We start from the raw sequence: 23,629 nt of genomic DNA on the forward strand, positions 1-23,629 counted from the left end.
CAGAATCATCAGGATTCTTAATGTACAAGTTTAGTCCTCGTGATTTGTTCAGAGACTCCTTCGTGGTTAGCTCAATCCGTTTTCCAGTTCCAACATTTCTGAGCTTGCCAACATACTATTCTTTATCGTCAAACTTTTTACTATTAAGGTCGTTTGCTGCTTCATTAGCATTTCGAGAACTAGTTCATAGTTTGGGGTGTTTTTCAGAAATTTTACATTCGAAGTATGTAAGTCTTGGAAGTAGACGTTATATGTATACATATAACTGTTGATGCAGTAACACTGTGAGATTTCAAAATACTGATTGCTAATTCCTAGTGGTTGGAGTGACAATTATTGTTATAAAGTTTCAATGAATAAGTAACATGATTTTTCGGAGAGGCTTAAAGAGCAATGAAGTTGTTAATAACTTTACTGCTAATGTGGTGGAATACGAAAGGTTTTCCAGTAACAAGAACGTATATGTCAAGGTTACAATAAAGTTAATCTGAAAAGTCGAAGTTGACTTGTTGGAAGTGTGATGAAAATTGATATCTTGAAAATAATTGCAAGATTATTTTCGGTATTAACAACATTAAAGGATCTTGCACAGTTTTGAAGTCAAAGTATAGCTTTGAAAGATGTAGAGATTTAAGAATGATGTCACCGGTTCAGAGTTATGACTTGGATTCTGATCCGTCAATATCAGAATATATAATTGAATTTGTATGAAAATGATTGTATATCGTTGTGAGCATTGTTAATAATTTTTGAATGAAAGTTGAAGAATGTACAGTGTAAAATATTAATTGCGAACTTATATTTTTCCCGGGTATTACCTACCCGTTAAAGATTTCACAATTAATACTTTGTACAAAGAATCTTCATTACAGTCTTTATGAAAATATCTGTATGTATATTTTCTTCAGATGTAATACAGATTTAATGAGTTAATATCATATTAAGCTCATTTGATTTTTGGCTTGAATTAGAAATGAATAATCTCCAAAACATTAGAGATTACCTAATCTTCGCGGATTATTTCACTAATGAATTCAATACTTCATTATTTATTCTTATTGATATTCCTCAGTGAAGGATGTTGATGCTCGTGGAATTTTTGTGAACCTTACAAGGTACAGATGATGTTTTCTGGAAAGTTTCGAGTACATCGAAAATGAAAATAAAAAAAAATCAATTATTTAATTGAATAATACACTTGGTTTATTATGAAATGAAATTCATTAAGTTGAAACAGAGATTGTAGTTAACAATGGTTAAGTTGTTAAGGAAGGATGTACATCATTGCATATTAGTAATATGAACTAACCGAGTAGTACCTACCAGTTAATATTCACACGTAATAGCTTAGTACGAAAAGAATTATTTTGATTTCAAAATTCATATATATTAAATATACATAAAATTTCTTCAGGGGAAATGAGTTAATACTTCATCGGTTATTGTTGCTGGTATTTCTTGGTAACTACGGTGCGTATGACGTTGATGCTCGTGGAACAGATTGTGAAGTTGAGGTTTGCGATGCGGATGTTTTTGGTGGTGGTAATGGTACTGTTGGTGTTATTGTCGGTGGTACTGTTAATGCCGGTGATGCTGCTGGTGCTTGTAACCTTTGCACCATATTCCCCAAAGTCACTACCTGAGCGCGAAGCTCGTTGACTTCTTCTACTACACTGGGATGATTGGCAGTTCGGATGAGTGGATGAATAAGATCCAGAATTTGAGAGAGTATATGATCATGACGAGATATTCTGGAGATGAGAGAGAAAATGGTGTCTCGAACAGGTTCTCCGGTAAGTGCTTCAGGTTCTTCGCCAAGAGGGCAATGTGGTGGATGGAAGGGATCGCCTTCTTCTTGTCTCTAATAATTAAGTAGTCTACAAACCCATCCCCAATTCATCCAGAATAGGTGATGGCTGATTGGTTGATCCATTCCGGTTATACTGTCTTCGGAATTCTGGTGAATATCCATATCGGAATAGCTATCGGAGTTTAAGGAATTTGAACTAGATACGAGATCCATCTTGTATAATTAGGGAGATGATTTTTGATATGAATTAGATTATAGAATTTAGTTTGGTATTCTTCAATACATAATTTACATATGTATTTATAATACCAAATTCCATAAATAACGGAGAAATTTTCGGAAGATGTCAGGAAAAGTTTACAGTAACAGATACGCTAAGATATGAATTTTTGTCTATACACTATTTATGCAATAAATGCAGGAAAACGTGTCTAGACTTAAGAATGATAAACATATAATTTCCGACAAGAAATAATAAGCAAAACTTTTAACATGCAGACACGGTCCAAGTCCAGACTTACTAATGCATCTTAACAACTATCAATTAGACACACTCATGCAAGACCTGGTTCGCTAGGACCAATGCTTTGATACCAACTGTGACGATCGCTCCAAATCCATATGGACGAACACGTCATTCATCGATTTCATTGCGAGGTATTTGTCACGACCCTACTTTTTCCGTTATCTTTTTCCGTTAATTATTTAACGACCGTTAACTGTTAGTGTGCCACGTTATTTCTATGACCTATATTATTATTTTTGTAATAATATATATATAATAATTATTATGTGTTATATGAATATATGTATTCATATTTTAATTTATACGTTTCTACGTCTCGCGGATTTCTATCCGGCGAATCTTTTCGGTTTTAAAACCAACGGTCGAGCTTTCGGGATTTTTAAATCCTAAATATTTTAAATATGATATTTTATGATCATATTATTATTAGGTGTATTTATATTTATTTTTCGTCGCGCGTTTGTTATCTTTCCGGATTTTTAATCGCTTAAGCGTGTTTTCGCGTTTCGGGATTCGTTCGGGCTTTCGGGCCATCAGACTTTAAGCACTTAGCAAATTTGGCCCACCTTGGGGCCCACCCTACCCATTTTCGGCCGAAGCCACAAGGGAGGGGGGATACACTACCTTGTTTTCCCATATTTTGATTTATTTTATTTTTACAAAATCTTATCTAAACCTAAAACCTAATTTTTTGCTTTCTTCCTCCCTTTCTCTCTTTTGGGCGACGACCACCACCACCATAAACATCACCACCATCAATCAAAATATTACTTGGATCATCAAATCGTTTATACAATCGTGTTCCTCTCTTCGTTCTCTACGCGATCATATACTTTGATTCTCGATTTGGGTATAAACCCTAACCCTAGCTTTTTGATTTTTCATATATATTACTGATTTTGTATGTTATATTATTAGTATGATGTATATTAGTTGTTGTAATGTTGTTTGGATGCGTAGAATTACTCGTTTGCTTATGATTTCGGTTTGTAAATTTTGGACAGCAGCATAATTCGTATTTTCTGACTTTGTAACTGATATGAATGTTAAAATAAAGTACATAAATGAGTTCCTCTCATCAAGACATTAATTTTAGACTCCGGATTCATGTCGTTTCGATTCCCGGAGCCCTAGATATGCTTAATTTGATTTTTGTTAAAGATTGAAAGGTGTTCTTGGCATGAACAAGGTTGGGTCCGACTTTGTGACCATCCTTGGTGTCTTTAGGGTGTGTCATTTGGTTAGGACTGATGGTGGGACGAATTTTCATGTTCGGGTCACCTAAATCCGAGCCACGGTTCACCCGTTGTGCCTAAATTACTGTTTTGAGTAAATTGATTTTCCCAAGTGTGGTCATGGCTGATATCCACGACCTAGGGACTGTTCTTGGAGTGTTCTTGAGTTCATAATTGTGTTGGGTGGTTTGAGTAGGCAGAAATGCATATGTGGCTCGCCCGAAACCGACACCCGGGGCTCAAGATACGACCCGATGAACTTTTAAACTTAAAACTTATGGTTAATGATTAAACTTATGTTAAAATTAATGGATTTCATTATTAATTAATTACTTATGATAAAAGAAGTAATTATTATTATTTAAAACTTATGATATAAATATTTATTATATCATTTAATTATTAATTATGATTTAATTAACATTTTAATTAAACTTATGATTAATAATACTTTTATTATTAAAGGAAAATACTTATGATAAGTATTAAATTTGTTTTTGAGAAATTATTAAAAGACTTATAATAAGGATTAAATAATTATTTAATTATTATAAGACTTAATTATTATTTAATTATGATTTAATTATTAAATACTTATGATTTAATAATTTTAATTAGAAACTTATGATATGATTAATAATTCATTATTAATTAAAAATACTTATGATATAATTTAAAAATTATTATTATTAATAATACTTATATTATGATTAGTATTTAATTAATTTATTTAAATACTTATGTCGTACTAATTATAACATTTCAACTTATATTAACTTTAATAATTCATTTTATTTAATTAAACTTATGTTAAGACATTATTATACACTTTTGACTTTAAATAACATTATAACCTATGTTATTATTATAACTTACACTTTTAAAATTAATGTTGACCATGTTTGACCAAGGTTGACTTTTGAGTTGACTTTCGGTTGACTTTGACTTTCAGCTGACTTCTGTTGACTTTCTAAATAAGGAAACTTTCCTAACTTCAAAACTTTCCAAAAATGGAAACTTTCCAAAAATAGAAACTTTCCAAAAATAGAAACTTTCCAAAAATAGAAACTTTCTAAAAATAGAAAGCGTGTGTCCTTATACTGTTCCAATCAAACCGATGCTTGCTGAGTAATGTTCTATGTCTACTTGCAACATGTACAATAGCTATCATACTAAGACTTGACCTAAGTTAGTTATTTATTTCGACCTGCTTTATTTATAGGTCGGCGTTGTGATCTTTCTTGATCACTTTACTTTACTTGCTGTTCGCTTGTTTGTGAGATTTCTTCAGTTGCTATTTAAGGTGAGTTATAGTCCCGTTTTTACATGCTTTTCAAAGTATACTTTTTGGGATGTGATTACATGCATATTTTTATTTACGGTTAGACACAAGTAACAGTTAAATTTAATTATTCATTGTGAGTTGGACAAAAATATTCCCTAGTCTGGTAACTGTAATCATTGGTTTCTACCGGTGAACGCGAATCCTACGGATAGATCTATCAGGTTTGACAACCCCATTTCGAGCTAGTCGCGCTAGCAATTTATAATCGGAATGTTTAGTACTTCGTAATTTGTTGTAGATACACTGTCCGAGTGTATATTTTTATTGTGTTTGGCAAGGGTAAATAAAGGGTTAAGTGGTTACCAGGTGGCTCATTGATAATGGAATAATGTTTAATGTTTTCTAACATTTTTAAATCTTGTGGTCTAAAGTTTACTTATTTATTTAAACCTATAATTCACTCAACCTTTGTGTTGACAGTTTACTTGCATGTTTTCACAGGTACTTGAGTTATTTGATGCTTCCGCTGTCGTTAGAAGAGTCTGCATGCATTTGGGCAGATTTTATTGAAACAATTTATGAAACTTAAGTTTGCATTCTATTTTGGATAATTTAAATTGTGGGTTTGTTGGCAATGTTTTGTGTCAACTTTTGGTTTAATATTATGGTTGGTTGGTTGGTTTTTAAACTACTTAATTTGGTTTGTTTCCTTTTTGGGTAACATTTTGAAATAAAAGAATGCAACTTTGTTTATTTAATTCATTTAAGTCCGATCAAGCTATGGGACCAACTGACGGATCCGTTAAGTGTTTTGACGGGGTCGCCACATGTGGTATCAGAGCTCTGGTTGTAGGGAACTAGGCGGTCTTAATGTGGTCAACCCGTGGTTATTAGGGTGCATTAGAGTCTAGTCTACAGCCCGACCTTTTTGCTATAGCATTATTATGCATTTCATTTCGTATAAGTTATATTATTAGCTTTCATATCTTTTTAGTATGTGGTTTGCGGTTTTGCTGTTTGCAGATGTCGACTTCGAGCGATAACTCTGTTGCTGCTCCTGCTCCACCGTCTCCTGCTAGACGTCGTGCTAATCAACCAGAGATCGATGATCCTGTTCATTACTATTTTTCTACCATTACTCATATGAACCGGGCTTATAATGAGGTGACACGTATTAACGCCCTTAGTGATTGTTTGCGCACTTTGCCACATAATGAAGTTATGGACGAGATCCGTGCCGACATGGGTAACTTTATCACTTTCAAGCATAGGGTTGAGGATGCGAACCGTAAGCGTGATCGAGAAGTTAATGCTAAGTTCGAGGCTCTCGAGAGCACTGTTCGTGTGTTGAAGGAAGAGTTGGATGTTGTGAAAAGGAAGTTGCGTAAGTATGAGGATCCTGCCGAGACTCATGCTGGACCAGCTCATCACACCCGCTCTAAGCGAATGTGATATGATTATTCATTTTGATTATCTATTTCATCAGACTTAATGTCCTTTTCATACATACATTTTGGGTTATGTACGCCGTTTTGCCGAGGATTTTATTAAGATTTTGTTATGAGATATTTTTTTCATTATGTATGGATGGTTATTTTTATGACGTCTATTATCATGTTTTATTTCTGATATTATGGCTCTTGGCATGTTATATTATGCGTAATATATGTTCATGTATGTTAGGTGCTATGTATGTTGTATGATGTTATCATAAAATATGTATGCATGTGATGGTTATTTCTATAACAATCATAACTGTCATGTTATTACTCATAGTGTTAGTTGACTAATATCTTAATGGTTAGTCTTTTCGTGTTTTGATCTATTCCTTTATGACACTAGTATTATTCTTGGTACTAACGGATGTGTTATTCTATTTTGAATATCATGCCTCCAAGAGAGTCCACTGAAGCGCGTATGCAACGCCTGATCAATGAAGGAATTGCTGCTGCTATGGCAGCAAATGCTAATGTTAACGCCAATGTGAACAACAACGTGGGATGCTCCCACAAAACTTTTATGGCTGGTCGACCCCAAGAATTCAGTGGTACGGAAGGACCAATAGGGCTTACTCGTTGGTTCGAGAAAATCGAATCTATTTTCAGGGTCAGTCGGGTCCGTGAAGAGGACAAAGTTAGTTTCGCTAGTTGCACTCTCATGGATAGTGCCTTGACATGGTGGAACAATCTGGTTAGTAGTTTGGGAAGCGATGTAGCTTATGGTTTGGCCTGGAATGATTTTAAGGAAAGATTGATCACCCGCTATAGACCTCGGGGTGAGCTTAAGAAGCTAGAGGTTGAGCTCAAGAATTTGAAAATGCATGGCACCGAGTTAGATGCCTATGAACGAAGGTTTTTCGAGTTAACTTTGCTGTGTCCTAGGGTTTATGCGGATGAGGACCGCAAAATTGAGGCTTACATTGATGGTTTGTCCGAGAAGATTGAACACGGGGTTGAGTCCAGTGAACCCCAGACTATTGAGGCAGCTATGTCTATGGCCCACAAACTTAATGACAAGGTGTTGAGAAGAAGCAAGACTACAGTTGTTGAAAGTAGTGAGGAGGTTGTCAAGAAGGCTGATAATGGGAAATGAAAGTGGGATAACAACCGCAATCAAAACCAGGGTCAGCAGAAGAAACAGGATACCTCAGGTGCTAATAACAGAAATCAGCGTGTGTGTCCTCGTTGCTATAAAGCTCATGATGGTTACTGCACAGTTACTTGTAAGAGGTGCTCTAAGCAAGGGCACATTGCTAAAGATTGTACAGTGCTTTTGCCGGGGTCTGCTACTCCCGCGACTGGTGGTAATAATAATAATGTTGGTAATAGAGGTGGTAACGGTAACGGTAATGGGAAATCGAATAATGGAGGTAATCCAAGGGTTTGTTATGAGTGTGGGAAGCCGGGGCATTTCCGAGATGCTTGTCCCAACAAGAAGACTGCAGAGACTGCACGCGGCCGAGCGTTCAACATTAATGCAAAGGATGCTGAAGAGGATCCTAAGCTTGTTACTGGTACGTTCTCAGTCAACGATTTATCAGTTTATGTGTTATTTGATTCAGGGGCTGATTTAAGTTTCGTGTCGAGTAAGTTAAGTCCGAGAATCAAAACGCCGTTAACTCTCTTAGACAATACTTATGTTGTTGAAGTAGCTAATGGTAAAGAACTTACTGCTAAGACTGTACACCGTAAATGTAACATTAATCTGGGTGGTAGGGATTTCGAGATAGATTTGATACCGATTGAACTTGGTAGTTTTGATGTTGTTATTGGTATGGATTGGTTGTCCGCGAACCGTGCCGAGATCGTTTGTTATGATAAGGCTATTCGTGTTACTGATGTGATTGGAGAGCCACTGATGGTCTTTGGAGATAAGAAATGCACACAGTTAAACCTTATTAGCTGTATGAAAGTTCGTAAACATCTCCGCAAAGGCTGTCATGCTATCCTTGCTCATGTTGTTGATCCTAGTAAGGAAGTAAAGAACGTTGATGACGTTCATATTGTTAGGGATTTTCCCGAGGTGTTTCCCGATGATTTACCTGGCCTTCCGCCGCAACGCGCGGTAGAATTCCAAATTGATCTTGTTCCCGGTGCTGCTCCTGTAGCACGTGCTCCTTATCGTCTTGCGCCTTCCGAACTTCAAGAATTGTCGAGTCAACTCCGTGAGTTGTTAGACAAAGGTTTTATTCGTCCGAGTTCGTCCCCTTGGGGAGCTCCTGTTCTGTTTGTTAAAAAGAAGGATGGTTCTTTTCGTTTATGCATTGATTATCGTGAACTGAATAAGCTCACTGTTAAAAATCGTTATCCTCTTCCGAGAATTGATGATCTGTTCGATCAGCTTCAGGGTTCTTCTGTTTATTCAAAAATTGATCTTCGTTCTGGCTATCATCAGTTGCGTGTTAAAGAATCTGATGTTTCAAAAACTGCTTTTCGCACCCGTTACGGTCACTTTGAATTTCTTGTTATGCCGTTCGGATTGACAAATGCACCTGCTGTGTTCATGGACCTCATGAACCGTGTGTGTAGACCCTATCTGGACAAGTTCGTTATAGTTTTCATCGATGACATTCTTATCTATTCTAAGAGTGATGAAGAGCACGAAGAACATTTGAGGTTAGTGCTTGATTTGTTAAAGAAAGAAGAGTTGTACGCTAAGTTTTCTAAGTGTGCATTTTGGTTAAAAGAAGTTCAGTTCCTTGGTCACATTGTTAGCAAACAAGGAATACAAGTTGATCCTGCTAAAATTGAGGCGATTGAAAAGTGGGAAACTTCGAAAACTCCTACTCAAATTCGTCAGTTCTTAGGATTGGCAGGTTACTATCGAAGCTTCATCCAGGATTTCTCTCGTATAGCGAAACCTCTGACTGTTTTAACGCATAAGGGGAAAAAGTATGAGTGGAAGGATGAACAGGAGAATGCTTTTCAGATTTTGAAGAAGAAACTGACTACCGCTCCGATATTGTCTCTACCGGGGGGTAATGATGATTTTGTTGTTTATTGCGATGCATCACGACAAGGCTATGGTTGCGTTTTGATGCAACGAAAGAAGGTTATTGCGTATGCGTCACGTCAGTTGAAGGTTCACGAACAGAACTATACAACTCATGATTTAGAGTTGGGAGCTGTTATTTTTGCACTGAAGATTTGGAGACACTATCTTTTAGGTGTTAAGAGTACTGTGTACACCGATCATAAGAGTCTTCAACATATTCTCGATCAAAAACATTTGAACATGAGACAACGAAGATGGATTGAGACGTTGAATGATTATGATTGTGACCTTTTGTATCATCCGGGTAAAGCCAATGTTGTGGCTGATGCTTTGAGTCGTAAAGAAAGGGCTGAACCACGAAGGGTTAGAGCTTTGAATATGACAGTTAGATCAAACCTCGTTAGGCAGATTCTTGAGGCACAACAAGAAGCCTTAAAGGAGGAGAATTTCGGGAAAGAGAATGTAGCCAAAGTAGCTAAGAAGTTTGAAGTTCGAGCTGATGGAACTAGATACTTTGCGGGACGTCTTTGGGTTCCGAAGTTTGGAGGTCTTCGACAGTTGATTTTAGATGAGGCTCATAAGTCTAGATACTCTATTCATCCTGGTTCAGGGAAGATGTATCAGGATCTTAAGGAGCTGTATTGGTGGCATAATTTGAAGGGTGACATAGCTAAGTATGTGTCTAAGTGTTTGACCTGTTCTAAGGTCAAAGCTGAACATCAAAAACCGTTCGGATTGTTGGTATAACCAGAAATTCCCGAGTGGAAGTGGGAAGGTATCACTATGGATTTTATCACTAAGTTACCAAGAGTTTCGGGTGGTTATGATGCGATTTGGGTGATTGTAGATCGACTCACTAAGTCGGCTCACTTTTTGCCGATTAGGGAAACCGATTCCATGGAGAAACTCACCCGTTTGTATTTGAAAGAGATTGTTTCGAGGCATGGTGTTCCCGTTTCTATTATTTCCGACAGAGATAGTCGATTTGTATCGAGATTTTGGCAATCGTTGCAAGAAGCCTTGGGCACTAGATTGGATATGAGCACCGCTTATCATCCTCAAACGGATGGTCAAAGTGAGAGGACCATTCAGACATTAGAAGATATGTTGCGAGCTTGTGTGATTGATTTTGGGAATGGGTGGGATAGGTATTTGCCGTTAGCTGAGTTTTCTTATAACAACAGTTATCACGCAAGTATTAAAGCCGCACCGTTTGAAGCTTTGTACGGTAGGAAATGTAGGTCTCCTATTTGTTGGAATGAGGTTGGGGATGCTCAACTTACAGGTCCAGAGATTATTCACGAGACTACTGAGAAGATTGTGCAAATTAAAGAAAGGTTGAGAACTGCTAGAAGTCGGCAAAAGAGTTATGCCGACAAAGGAAGGAAAGATGTTGAATTTCAAGTTGGTGATCGTGTTATGTTAAAAGTTTCGCCTTGGAAGGGTGTTATTCGTTTTGGTAAAAGAGGGAAGTTAAGTCCTCGTTTCATGGGACCGTTTGAGATCATTGAAAGAGTTGGACCGGTGGCTTATCGTTTGAAGTTGCCACAAGAACTCAGTGCTGTTCACGATGTTTTCCATATTTCGAACTTAAAGAAGTGTTTGGCTGAATTTGATCAGACTATTCCTTTGGAGGAACTTCAAGTTGACAAGCAATTGCATTTTATTGAGGAGCCAGTTGAGATCATGGACCGAGAGGTTAAGACTCTTAAACAGAGCAGAATTCCTATTGTTCGGGTCCGATGGAACGCTAGACGCGGTCCCGAGTTCACTTGGGAGCGTGAAGACCAAATGAAGCAGAAGTACCCGCATTTGTTCTCAGATGCCGAGTCAACCCCTGCGCCTGCTTAAATTTCGGGGCGAAATTTCCGTAACGGGGAGGTACTGTCACGACCCTACTTTTTCCGTTATCTTTTTCCGTTAATTATTTAACGACCGTTAACTGTTAGTGTGCCACGTTATTTCTATGACCTATATTATTATTTTTGTAATAATATATATATAATAATTATTATGTGTTATATGAATATATGTATTCATATTTTAATTTATACGTTTCTACGTCTCGCGGATTTCTATCCGGCGAATCTTTTCGGTTTTAAAACCAACGGTCGAGCTTTCGGGATTTTTAAATCCTAAATATTTTAAATATGATATTTTATGATCATATTATTATTAGGTGTATTTATATTTATTTTTCGTCGCGCGTTTGTTATCTTTCCGGATTTTTAATCGCTTAAGCGTGTTTTCGCGTTTCGGGATTCGTTCGGGCTTTCGGGCCATCAGACTTTAAGCACTTAGCAAATTTGGCCCACCTTGGGGCCCACCCTACCCATTTTCGGCCGAAGCCACAAGGGAGGGGGGATACACTACCTTGTTTTCCCATATTTTGATTTATTTTATTTTTACAAAATCTTATCTAAACCTAAAACCTAATTTTTTGCTTTCTTCCTCCCTTTCTCTCTTTTGGGCGACGACCACCACCACCATAAACATCACCACCATCAATCAAAATATTACTTGGATCATCAAATCGTTTATACAATCGTGTTCCTCTCTTCGTTCTCTACGCGATCATATACTTTGATTCTCGATTTGGGTATAAACCCTAACCCTAGCTTTTTGATTTTTCATATATATTACTGATTTTGTATGTTATATTATTAGTATGATGTATATTAGTTGTTGTAATGTTGTTTGGATGCGTAGAATTACTCGTTTGCTTATGATTTCGGTTTGTAAATTTTGGACAGCAGCATAATTCGTATTTTCTGACTTTGTAACTGATATGAATGTTAAAATAAAGTACATAAATGAGTTCCTCTCATCAAGACATTAATTTTAGACTCCGGATTCATGTCGTTTCGATTCCCGGAGCCCTAGATATGCTTAATTTGATTTTTGTTAAAGATTGAAAGGTGTTCTTGGCATGAACAAGGTTGGGTCCGACTTTGTGACCATCCTTGGTGTCTTTAGGGTGTGTCATTTGGTTAGGACTGATGGTGGGACGAATTTTCATGTTCGGGTCACCTAAATCCGAGCCACGGTTCACCCGTTGTGCCTAAATTACTGTTTTGAGTAAATTGATTTTCCCAAGTGTGGTCATGGCTGATATCCACGACCTAGGGACTGTTCTTGGAGTGTTCTTGAGTTCATAATTGTGTTGGGTGGTTTGAGTAGGCAGAAATGCATATGTGGCTCGCCCGAAACCGACACCCGGGGCTCAAGATACGACCCGATGAACTTTTAAACTTAAAACTTATGGTTAATGATTAAACTTATGTTAAAATTAATGGATTTCATTATTAATTAATTACTTATGATAAAAGAAGTAATTATTATTATTTAAAACTTATGATATAAATATTTATTATATCATTTAATTATTAATTATGATTTAATTAACATTTTAATTAAACTTATGATTAATAATACTTTTATTATTAAAGGAAAATACTTATGATAAGTATTAAATTTGTTTTTGAGAAATTATTAAAAGACTTATAATAAGGATTAAATAATTATTTAATTATTATAAGACTTAATTATTATTTAATTATGATTTAATTATTAAATACTTATGATTTAATAATTTTAATTAGAAACTTATGATATGATTAATAATTCATTATTAATTAAAAATACTTATGATATAATTTAAAAATTATTATTATTAATAATACTTATATTATGATTAGTATTTAATTAATTTATTTAAATACTTATGTCGTACTAATTATAACATTTCAACTTATATTAACTTTAATAATTCATTTTATTTAATTAAACTTATGTTAAGACATTATTATACACTTTTGACTTTAAATAACATTATAACCTATGTTATTATTATAACTTACACTTTTAAAATTAATGTTGACCATGTTTGACCAAGGTTGACTTTTGAGTTGACTTTCGGTTGACTTTGACTTTCAGCTGACTTCTGTTGACTTTCTAAATAAGGAAACTTTCCTAACTTCAAAACTTTCCAAAAATGGAAACTTTCCAAAAATAGAAACTTTCCAAAAATAGAAACTTTCCAAAAATAGAAACTTTCTAAAAATAGAAAGCGTGTGTCCTTATACTGTTCCAATCAAACCGATGCTTGCTGAGTAATGTTCTATGTCTACTTGCAACATGTACAATAGCTATCATACTAAGACTTGACCTAAGTTAGTTATTTATTTCGACCTGCTTTATTTATAGGTCGGCGTTGTGATCTTTCTTGATCACTTTACTTTACTTGCTGTTCGCTTGTTTGTGAGATTTCTTCAGTTGCTATTTAAGGTGAGTTATAGTCCCGTTTTTACATACTTTTCAAAGTATACTTTTTGGGATGTGATTACATGCATATTTTTATTTACGGTTAGACACAAGTAACAGTTAAATTTAATTATTCATTGTGAGTTGGACAAAAATATTCCCTAGTCTGGTAACTGTAATCATTGGTTTCTACCGGTGAACGCGAATCCTACGGATAGATCTATCAGGTTTGACAACCCCATTTCGAGCTAGTCGCGCTAGCAATTTATAATCGGAATGTTTAGTACTTCGTAATTTGTTGTAGATACACTGTCCGAGTGTATATTTTTATTGTGTTTGGCAAGGGTAAATAAAGGGTTAAGTGGTTACCAGGTGGCTCATTGATAATGGAATAATGTTTAATGTTTTCTAACATTTTTAAATCTTGTGGTCTAAAGTTTACTTATTTATTTAAACCTATAATTCACTCAACCTTTGTGTTGACAGTTTACTTGCATGTTTTCACAGGTACTTGAGTTATTTGATGCTTCCGCTGTCGTTAGAAGAGTCTGCATGCATTTGGGCAGATTTTATTGAAACAATTTATGAAACTTAAGTTTGCATTCTATTTTGGATAATTTAAATTGTGGGTTTGTTGGCAATGTTTTGTGTCAACTTTTGGTTTAATATTATGGTTGGTTGGTTGGTTTTTAAACTACTTAATTTGGTTTGTTTCCTTTTTGGGTAACATTTTGAAATAAAAGAATGCAACTTTGTTTATTTAATTCATTTAAGTCCGATCAAGCTATGGGACCAACTAACGGATCCGTTAAGTGTTTTGACGGGGTCGTCACAGTATTTGACCTCTATATGATACGTTTTGTAAACATTGCATTCTTTTGAAACGACACACCATAAATGAATATTTAAATCAAAGGTTTTCGACAGCTGATGATTTCTACATATAGACAATCACCGTAAATAATAGTTTACAATAGTACTTCCGTTGACGATGCAGTCAAAATAAGATACATGGTGATGATTTGGTGAATGCAACGTTTTCTTGAAAAATATGCCATGTAAGACTTTATGCACATAGCTTGTCTAACATATAATCAAACAGCGGAAGACTTCTAGGAAATCTGAGAATAAACATGCTAACAAGTGTCAACACAAAGGTTGGTGAGTTCATAGTTTTATTGTATCGTATAATCTGTATATAAAGGTGGATCACAAGATTTCAGTTGTTTCATCCGAAACGTTTATCAAAATATTCTACAAGATTGAGCACCCTGGTAGCTAAACTTTAACGTTATAATAAGTACCCCTGTTTTAACATACATGCAACCAACATGTACAATACACGCAAACCAACGTGTACTAAACTCAAATAGCATACGTCTGTTTTATAGTTCAGGCTAGGGTTTCTATACCTGGAACAGACGGGGATGTCAAGCCCTATGGATCCATATACTACTACTCGTGCCCACCAGTTCTTATAACCTGCAGTTACTAGTTACCAAAGCTAAGGGATTTTCGGTTCAAACTCAGTATAGAATTTAGTATATACTTGTGTCCATTGTTTAAAATAAAGTGCATGTATTCTTAGCGTAAAAATATATATTGAAAAAGCATTTAAAAAGGGAGCAAATGAAACTTACTTTAGCAGCATATAAAGTCGTTCACCAAAATGTAATCGAAACTTGGATTACCAAATAACCGTAGATCTCAACCTAGAGAACATATGTTGGTCAATAAATGTCCATCAAGCTAGGTCAGGTCATAGTGTATCACAATCCTAATGCTCGAGATCGACATACAAAAGTTATCTAAAGTCGTTTCAAAAAGTCAATTTTGACTATAGTTCAACAAAACGAGACGTGCCTTATATAAGGATTCATTTACTCGGTTGGTAATATTGGACAAAATCCAATTTATCAATCTTACAAATAAGTTGTTTAAATATTAATTGCAGATTCAAAAGCAATTCCAATTAACGTTAATCATAATTCAGTTGACCATATCTTTTAATTCGTTCATCGAAATTACTCGATTTCTAAATGAAAAGTTATTGATTTTTCGCCAGCTTTCCAAAAACATGTATATCATATACCTTTTACCAGTAATATATGTATTTAATTCGTGATTCATTATAAACTATTTAACGACGAAATTTAGCATACAAGCATGTATAAATATATATACTCGAGCACTAGACATGGATACACAATTAATATATAAAAGATAAGATATGAATGCTCACGTATTAATATTGTGATTCAATATTGCAGGAAAGTACGTAGATGTAACAGAGGTGATAAACACTAGGTTTGATTTGCAAACAATACCCATGAACATTACCCATCACCTCCATAGCTATAACCCTTAATTTCCATAGTTCTATCCTACTCAAAAACTTATTTTGAAATCACGCGAGCGAAACCTCGTCGTAGTATTTTATGTATAATACTAATAATATTTATTCCTAATACTACTAATAATAATCATATGGTTAATAATAATAATAATAATAATATAAATAATAATAATGCAGAGGAGATTATGAGTATGTGTGTGTAAATTCGGAACCAGTTGATCGAGCTTTATAGAAAGTGGTTGGCCAAGTTAGTCATGCAATCGCATGACTTGTTAGTTCATTCCCCATGCAATCACATAGGGACTCATTACAGCTCATGAACCTTAACTTTTTCCTGCCGACACCCCTTTCCTTATATATATGATATATGATACGTAATATATATATATTATTTAATATATATTATATTTAATCTTTAGAATTAATTAAATATTATATTATATTTACGCTCATGGTAAAAATATAATTTTTACAAAAATGACACGGACGTGGTCTCACGACCCATGTACCACTCTCGGTTTTTCGAGCGCACTTTCGTACGTTTAGAAAACTAGCCTTTTACGTTTAGTGACTCGTACCCTTATAAAAATAATAGATTTAAATAATGAAAACAATCTCAATCAAAATGTAACTTTATTCATTTGAGCGTTTTGGTCATTTACTTCTATAAATCAGTGGATCGTTGTTTGTCAAAATATATTATTTTAAGTTAGGACATTTTATGACTAAGTCAAGATATATATATATATATATATATATATATATATATATATATATATATATATATATATATATATATATATATATATATATATATATATATTTAGAATTGTAAATTTGTACGTAATATATATGTTTAAAATATTTATCTAATGATATAAAGATAAAGTTTAAATTTGTTCGGAAATTTCCGAGTCGTCACATTTCTACATCTAAACACCCTTTAATTCGGATTATTAGTGTTCTTGAACAAAAATATACCTAATTTGATTTTAATGATTTCTAGTGTAATTATGCTTAATTTGATTGTATATTATGCTTGTATAACCTAGATTGGTGCTATTTAACATGATTAGAAGCCTTAAACTTCAAATTTTTGAGTAATCTAGGGTTAATGTTGTATAACCTAGATTGATGCTATCTAATTCATATGAATGCCATGTGGAACCTGTTTAATTGCTATAATGATTATTTTTGACATGTTTTAGAAGTTAAATGATTTGAAATGTTGTATAAATTTTCATATAAGTTTATTTGTAAAAATATAGAATTGTTAGTATTATGAAAATGTGTATAAAGTTTAATATAGTTTAAACATGTCATTGTAATTGTTTTAATTTATGATTTTGCTAACACTAATGCATATTTGGATGCACAAAAATTGTGTTTGATGTGTTTTGCAGACTGAAAGGGGTGAATCTTCATCCGCATCTTAGGCTCACAATGCTCCTCCTGAGAATGCAGAAGAACAGGAGATTAATGACCAATATAGACAAGATCTACCGCATCAATTCATTTCATATTCAAATATAGAATTGGCAGATTTACATCCTAATTTAAGGTTTGATCGACATTGGATAGATTATCCAAAATACCAGAGGAACTTGCACACACTTCAGTCTAATGTTGTTGAAGTACCTAGAATAATAGATTGGGAACCGTTAGAAACAGTTGGATTGGCCAGTCCAATCAGAGAATTACTTACACAAATGTATGGTAATTCTACTTTTACTGATTGGGAACGTTTGTTTAATATACGTAGGCGTGTATATAGAGAATGGTGTGTAGAATTATTATGTAGTGTTGAAATAAATGATCGGGTATCTACCTTAACCGATCGTAGTTTTATTAGATTTTTATTAGGAGGTGTGATGCGCCATATGTCTCTACTAGACATGGCTCAGACTTTGTGTATATATACGCCTGAGGAACTAGCATCTGCTGATTATCAAAGGTTGATAGTTGAGGGTAGGAGGGTTGATGAGAATTTTGATATGAATGGTGTATGGAGTAGAATGACTAGCCATAACCGATTTCGTGGGGGGAATTACTCTTATACTGATATTGATAGAGCTGAGCTAAGAGTAATCCATAGGTTCTTAGCAAACTCGATTACACAGCGAGGTAAGAACAAAGAGAAAGTAAATGAGAATGATTTATTTTATATCATGTGTATTCGAGACCCACAGAGCGCTGTGAGTATACCTTATTGTGTGGGTTATTATTTATCATCTATATTTAAGAGTATACGGCCTAATGGTATAATAGGAGGTGGTATCTTTGTTACTTTAATTGCTGAGTATATTGGTGTCGATAGAAATCGGGGGAGGGGGGGGATTAATAATTGCAGTACCAGAACCCCGTGATCCAATTGGTTTAAAAGTATATCATGGTGCTAAGGTTTTAAAGAAACGACATAACGCTGCAGCACCATATGATGGCCAGCATCCACAGGTCGAAAGATATCAGCAGCAAGGTAACGCTTGACAGAAATGCAACTTTTTATGGCTCATCATGAGTATGAAATGGCTAGACAACGAGCATTTCAAGATTGGCAGTATCATCAAAACCAAATCATAAGTCATCGTGCACGCATAAATGCAAACAACATTGCTACTCCAATGCCCGTATTTCCTCCCTGGACTATACAAACCCGACCACCGTACCCTACATATGACCCAGCTCAAGCATTCTACAGTACATACGGCTATGAATGGAATCCCTACTGGCACAATCCTTATCAACCCTGATTTTCTTTATGCTTATTTTTATTTATCTGGTAACTTGTAATTTTATACTTTTAATATTTCTTTTGATACTTTAATAGTTTTTATAATTTTCTAACTTTTCTTATTAGATTTTTAATAATTTTTGAATGTGGGGTGATATAACCAACTTCAAAAATATGTATATATATGTTTGTAGTTTATCTCATGTACAAAACAGGGTAAAACATCGCATTTTCAAAGACTGGCATTAAGTTCAGCAAAAGCAACAAATTTTGACGACAAGATGCAAATATATGTGAAATAACAACTGCAGGAATGAACAAATGATGTGCACCATTTATCATTCAACAAACAAACACCAATATGTTTGGAAACTTTGGTAAAATTTAATCATTTTTCTACGCTGATCACCCTCAATAATTTAAATTGTTACTGATTTTTTGCAAATGAGGGCATTGCAAGATCTTAAGTGTGGGAAGGGGTTAAATTCTTTCGGATTTTTTTAAAATTTTTTTTTACTTAAACACTTGGTAACCATTAAAAATACTAGTAATGCAGTAGTTGTATTAGAATCTAGTGCTCTCTGATAATAAAGAACAGCCCTAGTCTTATATACTGACTACCCAATTCTAGTAAAAATTTTCAAAATTTTCAAATAAATGAATTCAAAATCATGTTTATACATATTTATGAACGATAAAATTAAGTGTTAACACCTAAATTATTGTTACCTCGGAAAGGACATAAATTGAGAAACAACCCAAAATGTTAGAATTCATTTAAAATGGAATAGAGGACAATAAAAAGGCAAAGAAAGGAAAAATAAAAGTCAAGTGTGGGAAAAATTTACCAAGTTCTTTAAAACATATATCATATATTTTGTACAAAGATACTTTTGTTTTGGACAAAATTAACCTTTTTACCCGATTTATTGTAATACTTTTGAAAGAATAGATGGATCTACACGATGAATCAATTCCATCATTTAAAGGAAGTAAAGTCTTCCGAAAAAGGCACGCGCTTCTTGATTTAGGTCAAGAAGTTGTCCTCCAGACCAGTTGTAGAGTTTACGAAAAACCTTGAAAAGTTTTCTCAAAAATCAGCTGGAAATCCACGGACCTCAGCATCAAACAGGGTCGCCAAGTGGTCAGACTTATCCTAACCATGAGAGGATCTGTCTCGTAAAATGGGGAGGGTGTCGTGCAAATTAGCTTGATAAGACTAATGAATCAGATCCCCAGAAGGGATAATCTCCTTAACGATCAAAAATTAGCTTTTAAGACTGATATTACTCAATCCTAGAGATTGACCTTAAAGATTGAGAATTCAAACTCATGGAATTCGATGATATCTAAAACTCCAGCTTGAATGAGAAAATATTTTGATCAAAATTACAAACCGATTTGTTTTCTGAAAACCCATTTTTAATGCGTTCATTACCATTGAACGTAAAATCCTAGGAATTCACCTGGAATTCATTAGGTCACCTGAACCAAATCGGGTGTCAACCGTAAGAACGGTGGTTGCATAGTGTGGTCGAAGACAGGACCTTGTGCCAGACCGAAAAACTATAGGGTGAGCTTTACTATTGCTCCTACAAAGGATAGTAATTGCATCCGACACGCTTTTGACCATGATCATCTGCATGTCACGGGACATTGCCTTAACAGTTGCTTGTTCAACGCTTTCTTTTACAACCGGACGGTAGTTTACCGAAAGGTAATATACGGAACAAGTATACTGGATGTGTTGCTTTCCCAATACAAGGTTAGCAAGTGGGTGACACAAAACCATAAGTTTTGAGCTAAAATTTTCAAATCTGAAACCCACCAAACCCACAAAAACATTTTGCAAATACCGGTGAAGGGTTATTCCGGAAAACTTATCTAGGGTAAAAACTAGACTGAATTTTCAAAAGATCAAATGTTTTCATAAAGATCCAATTTCCTTAAGGATCTAAATTTTCATAGTCATATGGGACTGTAAACCACAACGTTAATACCATTGTTCATACCACCGTATAGAAATCACTGATGTACAAAGTGTGAAGAATAAAGAAGTGATTCTAGTATTTTTATTTCAAGACTATATTGCTTGAGGACAAGCATCGCTCAAGTGTGGGAATATTTGATAATGCTAAAAACGAACATATATTTCATAGCATTATCCCTCAAGAAAGACAAGCTTTTAGTTGCAATTGTTCTATTTACAATTAATATTCGTTTAAATAATAAAAGGTGAAGACAAAAGAGAGATTTAACGATTTGAAGACGCAAATGACCAAAAAGCTAAAAAGTACAAAGTACAATCAAAGTGGTTCAAATTATTGGTGAGAAACGTCTCAAAATTGCAAGAGTACAAGACGCAAAATGCAAAGTACAAGATATTAAATAGTACACAAGGACGTTCAAAAATCCGGAACCGGGACCTAAGTCAACTTTCAACGAGCGACGCAACGGGCCGAAAATTACAAGTCAACTATGCACATAAATATAATATAATATATAAATAATTCTTAAAATTATACATATATTATATTTATATTTTAAAAACCATCGGCAAAGCTAGGATCCAAAGTGTGAGCTGGAATCCACAGCTCCGCACTCGCGGAGCTTCGAAGGCAAGAAAAACTGCACTCGCGGAGTGCACAGTATCCAGATGGGGCCTATAAAAGGCAACGCATTTTGCTGAATTCAACACATCTTTTTCTTCTTCATTCACTCGTATAAAATATATATATATATATATATATATATATATATATTATAATTTTAATTTTAATTTTAAATTCTAATAATAAGGGTATGTTAGCGAATGTTGTAAGGGTGTAAGTCGAAATTCTGTCCGTGTAACGCTACGCTATTTTTAATCATTGTAAGTTATGTTCAACCTTGTTAAATTAATGTCTAGTAGCTAAGTTATTATTATGCTTATTTAAGCAGAAGTAATCGTGATGTTGGGCTAAAATATTAAGACGGGGTAATTGGGCTTTGTACCATAATTGGGTTTGGACAAAAGAACAACACTTGTGAAAATTAGACTATGGGCTATTAATGGGCTTTATATTTGTTTAATTAAATGATAGTTTGTTAATTTAATATAAAGATTTACAATTGGACGTACCTATAAATAACCATATACACTCGATCGGACACGATGGGCGGGATATTTATAAGTACTAATAATCGTTCATTTAACCGGACACGGGAATGAATTAATAGTTAATGGACTTATTAAAATAGGGGTGAATTATATACAAGGACACTTGGTGTAATTATAGTTTAAGTCCCCAATTAGTTGAAATATTTGACTTCAGATATAAGAATAATTTGACGAGGACACTCGCACTTTATATTTATGACTGATGGACTGTTATGGACAAAAAACCAGACGGACAAATTGAATAATCCAGGACAAAGGACAATTAACCCATGGTAATAAACTAAAATCAACACGTCAAACATCATGATTACGGAAGTTTAAATAAGCATAATTTATATATTTCATATTTAATTGCACTTTTAATTCTCGCAATTTTATTTATTGTCATTTTATTTAATTGCACTTTTAATTATTGTACTTTTTAATTATTGCAATTTTATTTTATCGCACTTTTATTGCAATTTCATTATCATTATTTACTTTACGCTTAAAATTAAGTTATATTTATTTTTAATATTTTACATTAGGTTTTAACTGCGACTAAAGTTTTAAAATCGACAAACCGGTCATTAAACGGTAAAAACCCCCTTTTATAATAATAATACTACTTATATTTATATTTATATATAGTTTTTAAAAATATAGCGTTAAACTTGGCGAGTTCCCTGTGGACGAACCGGACTTACTAAAAACTACACTATTGTACGATTAGGTACACTGCCTATAAGTGTTGTAGCAAGGTTTAGGTATATCCACTCTATAAATAAATAAATAACTTGGGTAAAATTGTATCGTATTTAATAGTTTTTTCATAATAAATATATAACTATTTCGTATACACCTCTACGCACATCAGCTATATAAGGGAAGTAGCTTCTCGTCGTAGAGTGCTGATATCCATTATTTCTGACAGAGACAGCAGATTTACATCTAGATTCTGGTAGGCATTGCAAGAGGCAATGAGAACTCGTTTAGATATGAGTACAGCATATCACCCGCAAACAGATGGTCAAAGCGATAGAACCATCCAAACACTAGAAGACATGTTAAGGGCATGTGTTATTGATTTCGGAAATGGATGGGATAGACAACCACCGTTAGTAGAATTCTCCTATAACAATAGTTATCACTCAAGTATAAAGGCAGCGCCTTTTGAAGCACTGTATGGTAGAAAGTGCAGATCACCCGTATGTTGGACTGAGTTAGGAGATAGTCAATTGACTGGTCCTTAGATCATACACGAAACAACCGAGAAGATCGCACAGATACAAGAGAAACTGAAAATGACGCAAAGTCGTCGAAAGAGTTACACCGACGTTACAAGGCGAGATTTAGAATTTCAGGTTGGAGATAAGGTTACGCTCAAGATATCACCTTGGAAGGGCGTAATGCGTTTTGATAAGTGAGGCAAGCTAAGTCCGAGGTATATTGGATCGTTTGAGATTACCGAAGGAATTGGACCGGTAGCGTACATACTAGAGTTACTGCAAGAACTCAGTGAAGTTCATGACACTTTCCATGTTTCTAACTTAAAGAAATGCTTATCGAACGAAAGTTTGGTAATTCCTTTGGAAAAGATACAAGTTGATGGTAGACTTCATTTCGTAGAGGAACCTATTGAAATTATGAACCGTAAGGTCAAACGTATGAAGCAGAGCAACATACCGATTGTAAAAGATCGGAGGAACGTGCCGTAGAGGGCCAGAATTCACGAGGGTACGTGAAGATCAGATGAGGCTAAAGTATCCGCAACTGTTTCCAGAGGAGAC

The sequence above is a fragment of the Rutidosis leptorrhynchoides genome, chromosome 2 (assembly GCF_046630445.1).
Source record: "Rutidosis leptorrhynchoides isolate AG116_Rl617_1_P2 chromosome 2, CSIRO_AGI_Rlap_v1, whole genome shotgun sequence".
Taxonomy (NCBI): Eukaryota; Viridiplantae; Streptophyta; class Magnoliopsida; order Asterales; family Asteraceae; genus Rutidosis; species Rutidosis leptorrhynchoides.